This window comes from Malaclemys terrapin, chromosome 1 (genome assembly GCF_027887155.1).
Source record: "Malaclemys terrapin pileata isolate rMalTer1 chromosome 1, rMalTer1.hap1, whole genome shotgun sequence".
NCBI lineage: Eukaryota > Metazoa > Chordata > Testudines > Emydidae > Malaclemys > Malaclemys terrapin.
The window spans coordinates 239,839,326-239,852,320 of NC_071505.1; the positions used below are offsets into that span (position 1 = coordinate 239,839,326).

The 12,995-nt window shown below is 42.5% G+C and overlaps 1 protein-coding gene across 1 annotated transcript in view; it reads left to right on the plus strand.

Moving 5' to 3' along the window:
• The window catches only part of LOC128826947 (vertebrate ancient opsin-like), a 134,259-nt gene that overhangs the window by 21,489 nt on the left and 99,775 nt on the right, over positions 1–12,995 (plus strand). The window lies entirely within an intron of this gene.

Below are 12,995 nucleotides of genomic sequence, written 5' to 3' on the forward strand. Positions count from 1 at the left end.
ACTGGTCACAAGATTGCACCCCTAGCGTGGGATTCACAAAAGGTGTTTAGTTGCTTAACTCCTAAGCACCTGCTTTGGCTCCACTGCAATCCACAAAACTCCAGCCAAACACTGTAGGCACCTAATCTCACTCAACACTTAAGGTTCAGGGGAACAGTTCCCTTGGTGCCTATGTTTTTGCCTCTGAGCATGTGCAGGGTTGCCTCCCTCTAAGTGTCCAGACACCTATCTCCTGCCAAAACCCCAGGGTGCGACCCACAAAGCGGGGCAAGATAGGCATTCCTCCTGCCTATTTTGCACTTGGGGCCAGATCCAATAGGCTTGCTTAGAGGCTGCTTAACTGATCAGATCCCATTCAAAATCTGGCTGGAGAAGGAGATGTGGTGGGGGTGGTGATAACTAACTCATTCTGCCTGCCAAATTCATTGTCACAAGAAATGCCTTAGGTGGCTAAGTTGCCTGACTCCAGGAGAGGGGCTCCTGGTTAAAGATCACTGGCAGAGATAGGCACCTCCCTGCAGTCCAGACTTAGGGTATGTCTATACTGCAAAAAAGACTTGCGGCAGCAAACATCCGCTCATGCTGTGGGGCTAAAAAATTGCAAAGTAGACATTTGGGATCAGGCTGGAGCTGAGACCTTCTCCCCTTACTGAGGGTATGTCTACACTACCCGCCAGATCGGCGGGCAGCAATCGATCCAGTGGGGATCGAGTTATCGCTCTAGTCTAGACGTGATAAATCGATCCCCGAGCACTCTCCCATCGACTCCTGTACTCCACTGCTGGGAGACGCATAGGCAGAGTCGACGGGGGAGCAGCAGCAGTCGACTCACCGCGGTAAGTTGATCTAAGTATGTCAACTTCAGCTACGTTATTCACATAGCTGACATTGCGTAACTTAGATCGATCCGCCCCCTAGTGTAGACCAGGCCTGAGTTTATGAACCTCAGGCTGGAGCCAGGCTCTATGTCTACACTGCTATTTTTAGCCCTGTAGCACAAGCTTCAGTCAGTTGACCTGAGCTCTGAGACTCGCTGCTGCAGATCTGTTTTTGCAGTGTAGATACTGAACTCCGTGACAGGGCTGGGGTTTAAGACATAGCATTGGCATCCTCTCATTGGCATCTCCCATAGGCTAGCTTAGGTAGTTCCGCGCCTAGAACGTTGGCTTTGGCTTTTATGGATTGCAATCTAAAGTGACTCTCTCCCCATTCATTGTATAGGGACCGTAGGTGCCTACCTCAGGCTTTGTGGATCGCAGTGGCGTTCCTGCAATTTTTCTAGGCACTTGGAAGTTTGGTGTTGCGACACTCAGGGTCACACCTCCTAAGCCCCTTTGTGAATTCAGCTCCTGGTGAGGGTGACAAAACAATTTCCACTTGATTTTGTTGTAACACAAGCAAGCACCACGTACAACTCATGTAAGCCCTCTCAGCACAGTTACTCGTGTGCCTCTAAGCCTAATACATGTTACATTGTCAGAGAGAAAAAATAACACTGACACCACCCAAAATAGTCTCTTACCAGTTTAAGCACCTGATCCAGCAAACCCATGCTTACGCTAGCAACTCCTGGAGGATGGGTTTGGAGACGTGGGCTATGTGTATGTTGAAACAGGTTTGGTAATTTTGTAGGACATTCTTCTTTTTTATTTAAAAAGAATGACTAATTCTAGAGTAAGGCTGACAGAATGAAAATATCCATGTAATTATGCTAATGCAGTGACTAATACTGTACATTTCTCCACGTCTGGATCCCTGCACCCCACATGGAGTCCTATTGAAGTCAATGCAGTGCCATATAGGTGCAGGGCTCTGCCTGTGCAGAGGAACTGGCAGGACTGGGGCCTATATTAGTATATTCTGACCACTGTGCTTATTCAAACCATTTTTACATCTAAATGTGAAGCTCTGATCCCCAAGTGAGACCCGGTGTCTGTTGACCCTTCTTCTTCCTCTTAAACTTTTACTGTTCTCCCCACTTTTCCTTTTCATCACATACTTTCCTGTTCAGAAGGCCCTGTTCCAGGACATTGGTTGCTGTTACTTTAGCATCTCTAGCTCCTATTGACAGCTTAAACATATGGGATATTTGTCTAAATATGAATGTTCAGTAACTTACCATTTATTTCCGAGAGAAGATAACTCACAAACCTGCTTTAGAGCCTGATCCTACATCGATTGGGCACCGAAACCTCCCCTTGGCTTTATTCAGAGAGTTTGGAATGCATAAGAGCTGGGCCTTTAATTTGTACCCATGGGACATATAGCCGGGGTCAGAAGCCAGGAGCAGTCTCCTGGTAGCACCTTGTGTAAGTTTGTAAATCATATGCTGTAGGAATGATGCAAAGCATTATAGCCTACAATAGTTATACCGCATTGTTTGAAATATGAATATTGAATACTCATTCATCAATAGGGTAGGGAGTTGAGGGTGAGAGGAAGTGTGCCCATGTTAGGATATATGATCATTCTCTGCCCTATTGCTACCTTTCAGATGACATTTATCAGCCTTTTTTTTTAAAAAAAGGAAATCCTTGCTGATGCCGTGAGATGTAGCTGTTCCTGCTAACATCATTATGCTCAATGTGCCTCAAGCACAATGGCTAGGTCTCTGTTCATTGTCAGGTAGCTGTTGTTAGCAATGTCTGCTCTACCCGGTTCACAGCCTTTGGGGATTATGAAAACAATTGTCCTCATTTTGATAGAGGAAGGTCTGGAGTGTGTTACTTATCCACTGCCCAACGGCATGAAGACATACTAACAGTTAAGGGTGGCATGCAGTGGCGGATTAGCCAATGGGGCCCATATCCAGGGGCCCCGGCCAACTGGGGGGCCTCAAAAAAAAAGGCACCCCTGCATCCTGACCCCACTCCGCCGGCCCGGCACTCCTGCCAGGGAGCGGAGGAAGCCCCTGCGCCCTGACTCCTCTTTCCGCGGCAGGAGCACTGGGTGGGCAAGGGAAGCCCCTGCACCCCAATCCCATAGAAGTGCCGGGTGAGCAGAACGGGGCAAGCCCCTGTACCCCGACCCATTTCCCCCAGCAGCAGCGCCGGGGCAGCGGGAGGTGGGGGGCGAGGAGACGGGACTGCAGGCAGAAGGGGTAGGGAGGGGCCCCCACTTGCTCTGGCCCAGGGCCCAACAATACCCTAATCTGTCTCTGGTGGCATGTAGTCTTTTTTTCTGTGCATTGGAAGTGATTGAAACACAGTAGCACAGAACGAGTACACAGGGCAGTTGTGCTCAGTCTGTAATGTAGGTTAGGCTTCCTGACTGATTGCTAGCGGTGTCTCTGTTTTGCTGATGGTCACGTTTTGTAAAACGTGTTCAGTCCATGTCCAGTCTGACTTAGGATATGTCTACACTACAGAGTCTAAACGTAACCACATAACCTCATAGTGTAGATGCAGCCTACACCTATAGCAAGTTTTTTTCACCGCCTCCTCTCATTCTTCCGTTGACATAGCTGCATCTACACTGGGGGTTATTTCAACATGGTTACCTCGGTCAGGGATGTGGATTTTACACACCCCTGACCAATTTAGCTGTGTCAACTTAACTTTTAAGTGTAGACCAGGTCTGTGTTCCCTCACACAAGCAACAGCAGGGCCAGCTATAGGCCGATTCCTCCGAAACAGGCCTCGCGCCTGAGAGGGCCCTGCCCTAAAGAAGAATGCCTAACTTAGGCACCTTTTTAATTTTTTTACTCACCCGGCGGCAGACCGGGTCTTCGGCGGCACGTCGGCAGCAGGTCCTTCACTTGCTCCAGGTCTTTGGTGGCATTTTGGCAGCGGGTCCTTCAGTGCCGCGGAAGACCTGGAGCGAGTGAAGGACCCACTGCCAAAGTGCTGCCGAAGACCCGGACCACTGCCGGGTATTCGAATCGGGCCCCGCACTTCCTAAACCCGGCCCTGAACAACAGAACACGAAGCCCTGTTCTGTACTCGATACTCACTGAAATGGAGAAACTCATGATATTGTTGCATGTTTTAGGTACCATTACCTGGTCATATGTGATGGCCATTTTTGATTGATTGCTTGCAGCAACCAGAACACACATCTATATTGTGTAGAGAAAATATGTAAACAACATATCAGATCACAGCTAGCTGAAAGGGGCTTAGGATGAGACAATGACAATCTAGGATTTCCTGCAAAGTTATGTTGAATACGAGCCAACTATAAAAGGTCGTAGTTGTCAGCTCTCTTTAAAAAGATGGAACGGTTTTTCTGGTGAAGTTAGGTTTAATCAGTTGCATTTGATAGCACTGTTCCTTAATCTTAGTGCACAATGTGAATGCAGGAAATGTTGAGCTTTATGTCAAACATGCTGTAGTCGTGGCCTAATGTTGATGCAATAAAATGCCGAGGCCATCCGTGTCTTTAATCATTTAACTTATCTATGAAGTAATGTATTATTGAAATATATTAGGCCAAATCCTGTCTTCAGTTATAACTCTGCATCCTCATTGACATCCATAGGAGTGGATGGGTATAAGTAAAGCCAGGAACTGAATGGTAAAATGTATTCTATATACTCAGGCAAAAGAACCCAAACCAAAACAAACAAACATGGGAGAGCTCTTAACTGCTTATCATGAAAAGCTATTAATTTTCTTTGATTTTAGTAGCCTCTGATCTTCTTCCACCTGCTCTAGCACCTCCTAATTGAAGGTCATTACAATTACTTTCCTATATTTTGTAAAAGTTAAAAACATTTAATGCAGCAATCTCTGAAATTTGCCAATGGGGAGAGACATTGCCTTTTCTCTGCCTATTTAAATTGCAATTAATTAGGCAAATAGCTCCTTCATAACGACTGATATTTATTTTCCATTACAGTTTCTTTTAGGAATTGTTTAATTAGGACACAGACATTTTCCAGACCACTAACCAAATGAATGCTTAGAGAATGCTCATAGACAATCATTGATTCAATGATTCCAAATAATTACATGACCATATGCAATAATTAAAATATTTAAGACTGTCCAACTTCTCAGCCATAAGATATTTCTCACGTAGAGCTATTACAGTTCTGCCTGTTAATGTGTCTGCCAGTGTCCTCAGTAAGAATTCTTCCTGAAATGAAAAAATACTTTGCAAATTTTGTATTGTTGGAGAAAAGTGGGGGCTTCTAGAATGATATATCTAAATTGTTTAGATTTGTATTTTCCTAAACATCAAAAAGGGACCAACATTACAGGGGAAGTATCTTCCAACACACTTATTCAGTAAATGGCTTGTGAATCAATAAACCGCAGCCTCTATTGATTCACAAGCCATTTATCATCTTTGTATATTTCACAGCCAATAGAAACACTACTTAAATAATCTATACCCCCGCCTGATAATCAGAAGTTTTCTGGATTATTGAACTAATGTGACCTCTTGTTGCTTTAATCTTTTCCATAATTGACACAGATGGGATGCTATCGATTGACTGGACATGCTAGGGAGAGTCACTTTGGGGGCAGCTGCAATAATAGTGACGTCCTTGTCCTATTTTTTCTTTTAAATGTTCATATTCCATTTCATTTTCATGGACCCTAAGTGATTGTGGATCTGGTTACTTAAGAGACCGCCTCTTCCCCAGTGCCATACAACCCCAGATGAGCTCAGTGGAGGTACCTGATCTAGAGAGCCTTTGATATAAATGAGAGGAATCTGTGGTAGGGTATTTGCCATGACTGGTCCTTGACTTTGCAATATGTTGGCCCATCTGGTCTGTTAGAGCCCACATTTGTTGGTTTTCTGCAATCATCCCAAAGCCCATCCTTACCTACCTCCCTCCTCCAGGCTTTTGGTGAGGTCTGGGTCAGCAGATTTATTGTATTATCCTTATGGGCTCAATCCTGCAAGGTGCTGAGCCTTCATCTTCAACTGACTTCAATGGGAGTGCGGGGTGCTGAGCATCTTGCAGGATCATGCCTTATATTTACTATTGGTGTCACATTGGATGAGCAATCCCTTTATTTTAGATGGCACAGGTAGTACTGCTAATAGTTAAGGTTGTCCAACCCTTCCTGTATAGAGCTCTGGTTTCAGTTGCTTATAACTTTGCCAATCTTTAACTGGTTGGGCTGCAGTTTTCCATGCTAGATGCCTGCCTCAGGCTGAATATATAATTTGTGAAAGTTCCAGCAAAAACAAACAGTTAAGCTCTTTCCTCGAATGAGGTTAGACAAAAAACACATTGTTTGCCCACTTAACAAATTCTTTCAGCCATTTCACTGAGAAGCTCTAACACCTAAGTGCTTTGAAGCAGGAACAACTTCCTGGTTGTAAACCTCTGAAAAGAAATCAGTTTGCACGTGCTCAGAGGTTTGTTAGAGACTCCCATTTTTTACCATGTTCTTGCTCAGACATTTCAGCTATACAGTCAGGAGCAGAGACAACATGTAATTAAGGGATCAATCACGCCACACAGAGAGCAGTTAGTCAAAGTGGCACAAGTCTTCAATCACCCAATAGGCTGAAATTTGTTTGCATAAGCTGGTTGGATAATTAAATATATTTGTAAAAATCAAAACCTATTTTTGAACAATTCATGAACAGAAAAAAGAAAGCTAAGTAGATAGCATAACTTTTTCAGAATTAATAATTAAACTGTCTTTTAAAATCAGCACTAGCTCATGGTTCTGCTTAAAATATATATGTAATTATTTATAAGGTTCAAAACCATCAGTTACTTCTACACTTCTGCGTTTTGCCTGGGCCTGAAGCAGAAATACTGAAATGCCACTGAGGGAGCAAATCCTACTATACTTTTAGAGTATTTGGAACTAGAAAATAGTGTACTTTTATGAGATTTCTAGAACATGCAGCCGTGGGTTGGCATTGACTTTGGATATGCATTCAAACTGAAGCTCATGAGTTTCATGCCTCACTATTACAGAACTGATAATGTGCATGTTAGTGGCCTTCTGAGTTCTGTCTACTATGTTAACGGGACCTAGTTAAATCCACCTAACTAATAATCCTAATGAAGTTAAATAATTCATTAGAGCTCCACACAGCAGCAAATGTAATACAGACTAGAAACTAGCATAGCAAAGCTGACAAGTTACATATAAACCCTCTCAGAGTTCAGCATTTCAGTGAGGAGACATAAGTGGTTTTATTCTCTCTCTGTGGCTTTAATGTCCATATATACCGCTACCTCAATATAACGCGACCCGATATAACACGAATTTGGATATAATGTGGTAAAGCAGTGCTCGGGGTGGGGGGCGGGGCTGCGCACTCTGGTGGATCAAAGCAAGTTCAATATAACACGGTTTCACCTATAACGCGGTAAGATTTTTTGGCTCCCGAGGACAGCATTGTATAGAGGTAGAGGTGTAGTAAAAAAGTCAATTGTAGTGAATACGTCTAGGACTTTGATGATTGTAGAAACAGCTTTTCCCCCAAGTCAGCTACAATTAAAATGTCCTGTTTGGTCTGTACAGGCCTTTGGTAAGAACTCCCCAGGACTCAGCCTTAATTCACCAAAAGATTTGCTGAGTTTCACAAACCACTTGGTAAATCCTGGCAGAATTTTCCAAAGGAAGAGTGTGGAGTAACATGGAGCATCTCAGATCTCAGACTGAGTTGGAACAGTCACAGCATCAGCTGGAGCAGGAGCAGGTAGAGCATTGTACAGTAGAACCTCAGAATTACCAACACTTCGGGAATGGAGGTTGTTCATAACTCTGAAATGTTCATAACTCTGAACAAAACGTTATGGTTGTTCTTTTAAAAGTTTGCAACTGAACATTGACTTAATACAAATTTGAAATTTTACTATGCAGAAGCAAAATGCTGCCTTCCCTTAATTTTTTTTAGTAATTTACATTTAACATAATACTGTACAGTGTTTGCTTTGTTATTTATTCATTAATTTTTGTCTCTGCTGCTGCCTGATTGTATACTTCCAGTTCCAAAAGAGGTGTGTAGTTGACTGGTCAGTTCATAACTCTGGTGTTTGTAACTCCAGGGTTCTACTGTCCTGCGAATATTCCTGTAAATGTAGGTGTATTGCTTTTACATGACCTTGTGAGATGGGAAGACTGCAGCAGAGGAATAGGATGATGGTATGCCAGGAAAAAATATCTGTCAGTCCAGATTTAAATAGACTTTTTGTAATACCTTGTTGTATACAAACACTTTATGACACAAAAAATAAAGCTAAGCATTAAACATTCTTCATGGGGAGACCTGACAGTGGAAGTGCTTTGTGAAACTTTGCCTGCATTGGACAGAGCACAACTGATAGCTTAAAACTGATTTGGGGATGAGCATAAGTAGGACTTTGTGTTCTTTAGGACTGGGACAGCTCATGACAAGACCACTGAGATATAATGATTAATGGTAGTCCATGGAGGTGGATCATTGTCCCTAGCTGTCCTACTGTTACCTGTTATCATTTTAAAGGTACAATATATTGTTCATTGTGAGGGAGCATGGAGTGTGTGTGTGTGTGTGTGTTCATACTACACATTATCCTTCCCCCCCCCCAAAAATAAACCACCTAAAATTGCACAGTTGCATGCAATTCAGAAAATGCTAAAATTAAGGGTCTGGTAATCTGCAGTTGTCATATACAGCAGACCACTGCACCCATACTCATTAGTCCAGTGTTTCTCAAACTGGGGTCGCCGCTTGTGTAGGGAAAGCCCCTGGCGGGCTGGGACGGTTTGTTTACCTGCCCCGTCCGCAGGTCCGGCCGATCGCGGCTACCACTGGCCGCGGTTTGCTGCTCCAGGCCAATGGGAGCTGTTGGAAGTGGCGCGGGCCCAGGGACTTACTGACCGCCGCTTCCAGCAGCCCCCATTGCCTGCAGCAGTGAACCGCGGCCAGTGGGAGCTGCGAGTGGCTGGACCTGCAGACGGGGCAGGTAAACAAACCGGCCCGGCTCGCCAAGGGCTTTCCCTACACAAGCGGCGACCCCAGTTTGAGAAACACTGACTTAGTCCATCTCACTTGGGACTATTCACATTCCATACCTCTGAGCAGCTTTCAAGAGACAGTTTTTATTTAAACAAATAAAACAACCCACTTTCCTCCTTTCCTCCTGTGGTGAGGACTCCCCCCTTTGCTAGGCAGTTCCAAACTCCTACTGTCTCCCAGAAGGCAGGAACTCACACAGGAATCACACCAATGCCCAGTGCTTAATTTATAATGAAAGAGCTGCTGGGGCTCAAGCAATTCTTTTACATTCATAAGTGATTCAGCAAGTCCAAAGGTGCTGGGGCTATGAACTGCCAAGCCTAGAGGTGCCAGGGCTCAGCCCTGGCAAGACCTGGCACAAATTAAGCACTGCCAATGCCTATCTGAAGCTCAGTGCCACCATTAGTGCAGGCAGAACCCCAGCATCATTACAAAGAAGAGTCAATGTGCATAAGGCATAAATCCATGGTGCCTAAAAGGGACTCTACATCCATCAGTTACAAACAGTCTCTAATGCCTCTCCAGTCTCAGCTCCATAGTCCTGCACTAAGGCATATCCTTCCCCTTGAACAGTGGCAGAATCGTGTGCACAGAAAGCTCCAGGAGGAGACAAACTAGTTATACTACGCCCTGAGCCTGTTCCCGGCTCAGGCTCCATTGGAGACCGCTGTGTTTCTGAAGCAGCAGCACATATATTCTCTTAAAGCCCATGCCCTCCCCTCTCAAATGGCATCCCCTACTCCAATCAGAGAGCAAGACATAAGGACAGGATTTCCTGCCAGCTCCCTACCCACCCAGGGCTCTATGAGGGTGGAAAAGTCAGCTTCTTTTCAGTGCACATCTCCAGTCAGTCAGGGCTCTGGAGGCAGGACCAGTCTTCTCAGCACTGCGGCTTCACACTCCCCTATGTACAATTTGAGATGCTGGATGCTGACAGAGTATGAGAAACAGCCCTACGTACAAAGGTCAGAGTTAAGGCTGCTATGTATATTTTGATTTCTTATTCATCCTTATATGTGAGTCTTGACTGCAACATTATGGATTAAAAATAAAGCAATTTCTAAAATGTGGTGAAAGAACCTTAACTCAGCATATCCTATATTGTTAGTGTTCACTTTGTTAGGCAATGGACTTCAGCAATGTTAGCACCATGTTAGAAGCATGGCCCTGGCACAGTGAAGTGGTCTGTTAATTCCTTTCCCTGGCAATTGAGAGATGTAATACATACAGGCTTGGAAGGATTAGAATTTTAACCAGTACATGGCAGTAAATATCTTTTACCATACATACACAAGCCAACAAAAAATATTTCCATAAATAATCTAAATGTATAGATAGGCAAAGAAAGAAAAATGCTGCTTGAGAACTTATTACGGCTTAATTGAAGGATATTTGAGTATTTTGACATGTGGTGTTGACAATTTGTGTTTTAAAGTTATAAAGCTTTAACTTTTTGAATCTCAACATCTACTGTCATTAAATAATTTGTCAGAACCCTGCACATAAATTCCTGCAACTGTGAAAATTTAAGTCAAATAAAAAAAAAGTTTAAATCCCATAATTTTGCACAACTGAAAATTTAAATAGATAAAATAGAAACAATACCTTAAAATAAACAGATTATCCAATTAAATTATAAAAATAAAAATCAAATTCTGCCAAGTCTAAATACTTAGTATAAAGCTACTTCTATCATGTCATATGAGAGCATCGTCTAGTATTAGCAATGTTACTTTACATATTTTGTATCCCAAAGGCAGCTGGATAGTAGAAGGACCAAGTTGGTGGCCTGCTGAGAATCCAGGAGGTTTCATGTTTGGCTTTGTATTTCACGATGAAGGTGGATACTGGAGAGTGAATATAAAACTAATCTTCTTTGTGCCCTGTAAGCTGTAATGAAAATGCAGTGTACACAGAATTCTACAGGCAATGATATTTACCTGTATTGATATCGTTCAGACACAAGAGGGAACTCTTTTCTATATTAAGACATTTTTAAGGAAAGAGGGTGTATATGTGTATGTTAAAAACATTATTAATAATGGTGCCATGTATTAGTAAATGTCAAATCACCAAGTAGGAATAATAATTAGAATAATCCTTAATGCAAAGTAGAAAAACTTTGTATTAAATCGATCTACAGAAAAAAGGAAAAAGTGGTCTGATTTTTTTTTAAGGTATCATTTACATAGTGCTTAACAATGAGAGTAAGACATATTCCCTGTCCCAAAGGTCTTACCAGATAAAGAGAAGAGAAGCAAAGATAGGACAGAATTTCAGGTAAGGGAAGATGAAGAGAAATGACAGGTAAGGAGAAAAGGGTAGGATCAATTATTGAACGAGACTGGTACTTTGTGCTTCCAGGCTCGTCTTAGAAGGTCTGGTTGTGGGACAAATTCCATATCTGTTTCTTTCAAATGCCTGTTAGAGTCAAGAAGAGAAGAGCTATGCTTTAAAAAAAAAAGATTGCAAAGTTGTGCTGCTTTAATAGACCACTACTACAAGTTATACAGGTAGAAGAAGAAAAAAAGCAAACAAGCATATAACAAGTTCTGGTCTCTCAAGAAATAGCCTCTACTTTATCTGATTAAATTAAAAAAAAATTCTTGATGTCTGAAGTTGGCTCTATTCTGAAAGACTAATTCGGAGACATTAAAAAGCTGGGTTTTGGAACTAATGGATCGTAAGTGATTCTGTATGAAATGCTTTTCCTATTTTAAGTCACCAGAAGAATGCAAGACAAAGAAAATGGTAATCTGATCAATAAAGTCAGTGAGTATCACATTGGAATAAAAGGATCTAAAGATAAAAGTGTTTTGTGATTTTGGCTGATAGTTAAATTTGTCAAAAAATGTTCAATAGAGATACTCAGTATGATATTGCAATTTGGGGAACATGTTCAGCTCTAATGGACCCCAATAGGATAATAGGGCATTCAGCATGTTGCAGGCTTGGCCTTACAGGGAATTTCCTTGGTGGTATATAGAAATATTGTCAGGAGTGGATAGACTGACTTTGATTGCAGTTCATTATATAACCCTAGCAAGATATATTTTGTAATTTGTTTCTTTATTGAAGGTTAGGTACTTAGTAGCCATAAAACTTGGAGAAATTGGTTCAGTAATGTTTAGTTATTCATTAATAACAATACCTGTTTGAGAGTCTACGCATCTCAGTTCTGGAAAGTGTTAAGGTTTTGAAGAGGTAGGCCCTGTAATGTTGCAATAATCAAGTGGCACTCTTTTACCCCAGTGTGGGAAGTCCTACAGAATACTTCATGAAGTTTGCCTTGCAGAATTCTGTCACGGGGAGGGGTCGTGCCAAGAAACCACATTGATTTCATGTTTTTTCTGGGGGTGGTGTAAGGACAGAAGGCCATCTGCTGGAGTTCTTGTATGCTGCACTGGCTTTGGACTTATGTAACTCTATTCCTGCTCCAATGCATGCCCCCTACATTTGTAGTTCTATCCTAAAAAAAGTGACTTCGTAAAAAATGGTATCGTGGGCTTCTATATTCACTGTGTCTCACTCATTTTCATATCAAATTTGTTCAGTGTATATGATTTTTTCTTCTCTGTCAGTCCCACAAACTCAAACTGGGCTCTAACAATCCTCTTTTCATCCTCTGCACCATCTCCAGAAAGAGAGATTTTGCAGACCAGAGTAAGCTCGGGTCCACCTGTGCAAGTCTGTTGTCTGCACAGATGCTGCTGAGGGCATACTCTGTAAACTCCCTAAATGCTGATGGGGTTTGCACAGTTGTAGTTGAGGATATGATTTAATCTGCAGAACATATTACTGGTGATTATGTACATGATGGGGAAAACCAAGATTGACTGTCAAAATGCAGAGAGTTTGCAGATTTCAGAGTTAGAATAAAATATTTTACTTGTACAGTGAGCAAGATTTGTTGTTCCTTCATGTTGAGTGTTATGTTTTGCAACAAAAATTTCTTGTTTCTGCAAACATGCTCCTATTTGCTAAGGGGACTTCAACTGCCAGCTCATCAAGCTCCCCCTGCCCCCTATTCTGCACAGTGAGTTAGCTTTTGAAAATGTCTGCTATTG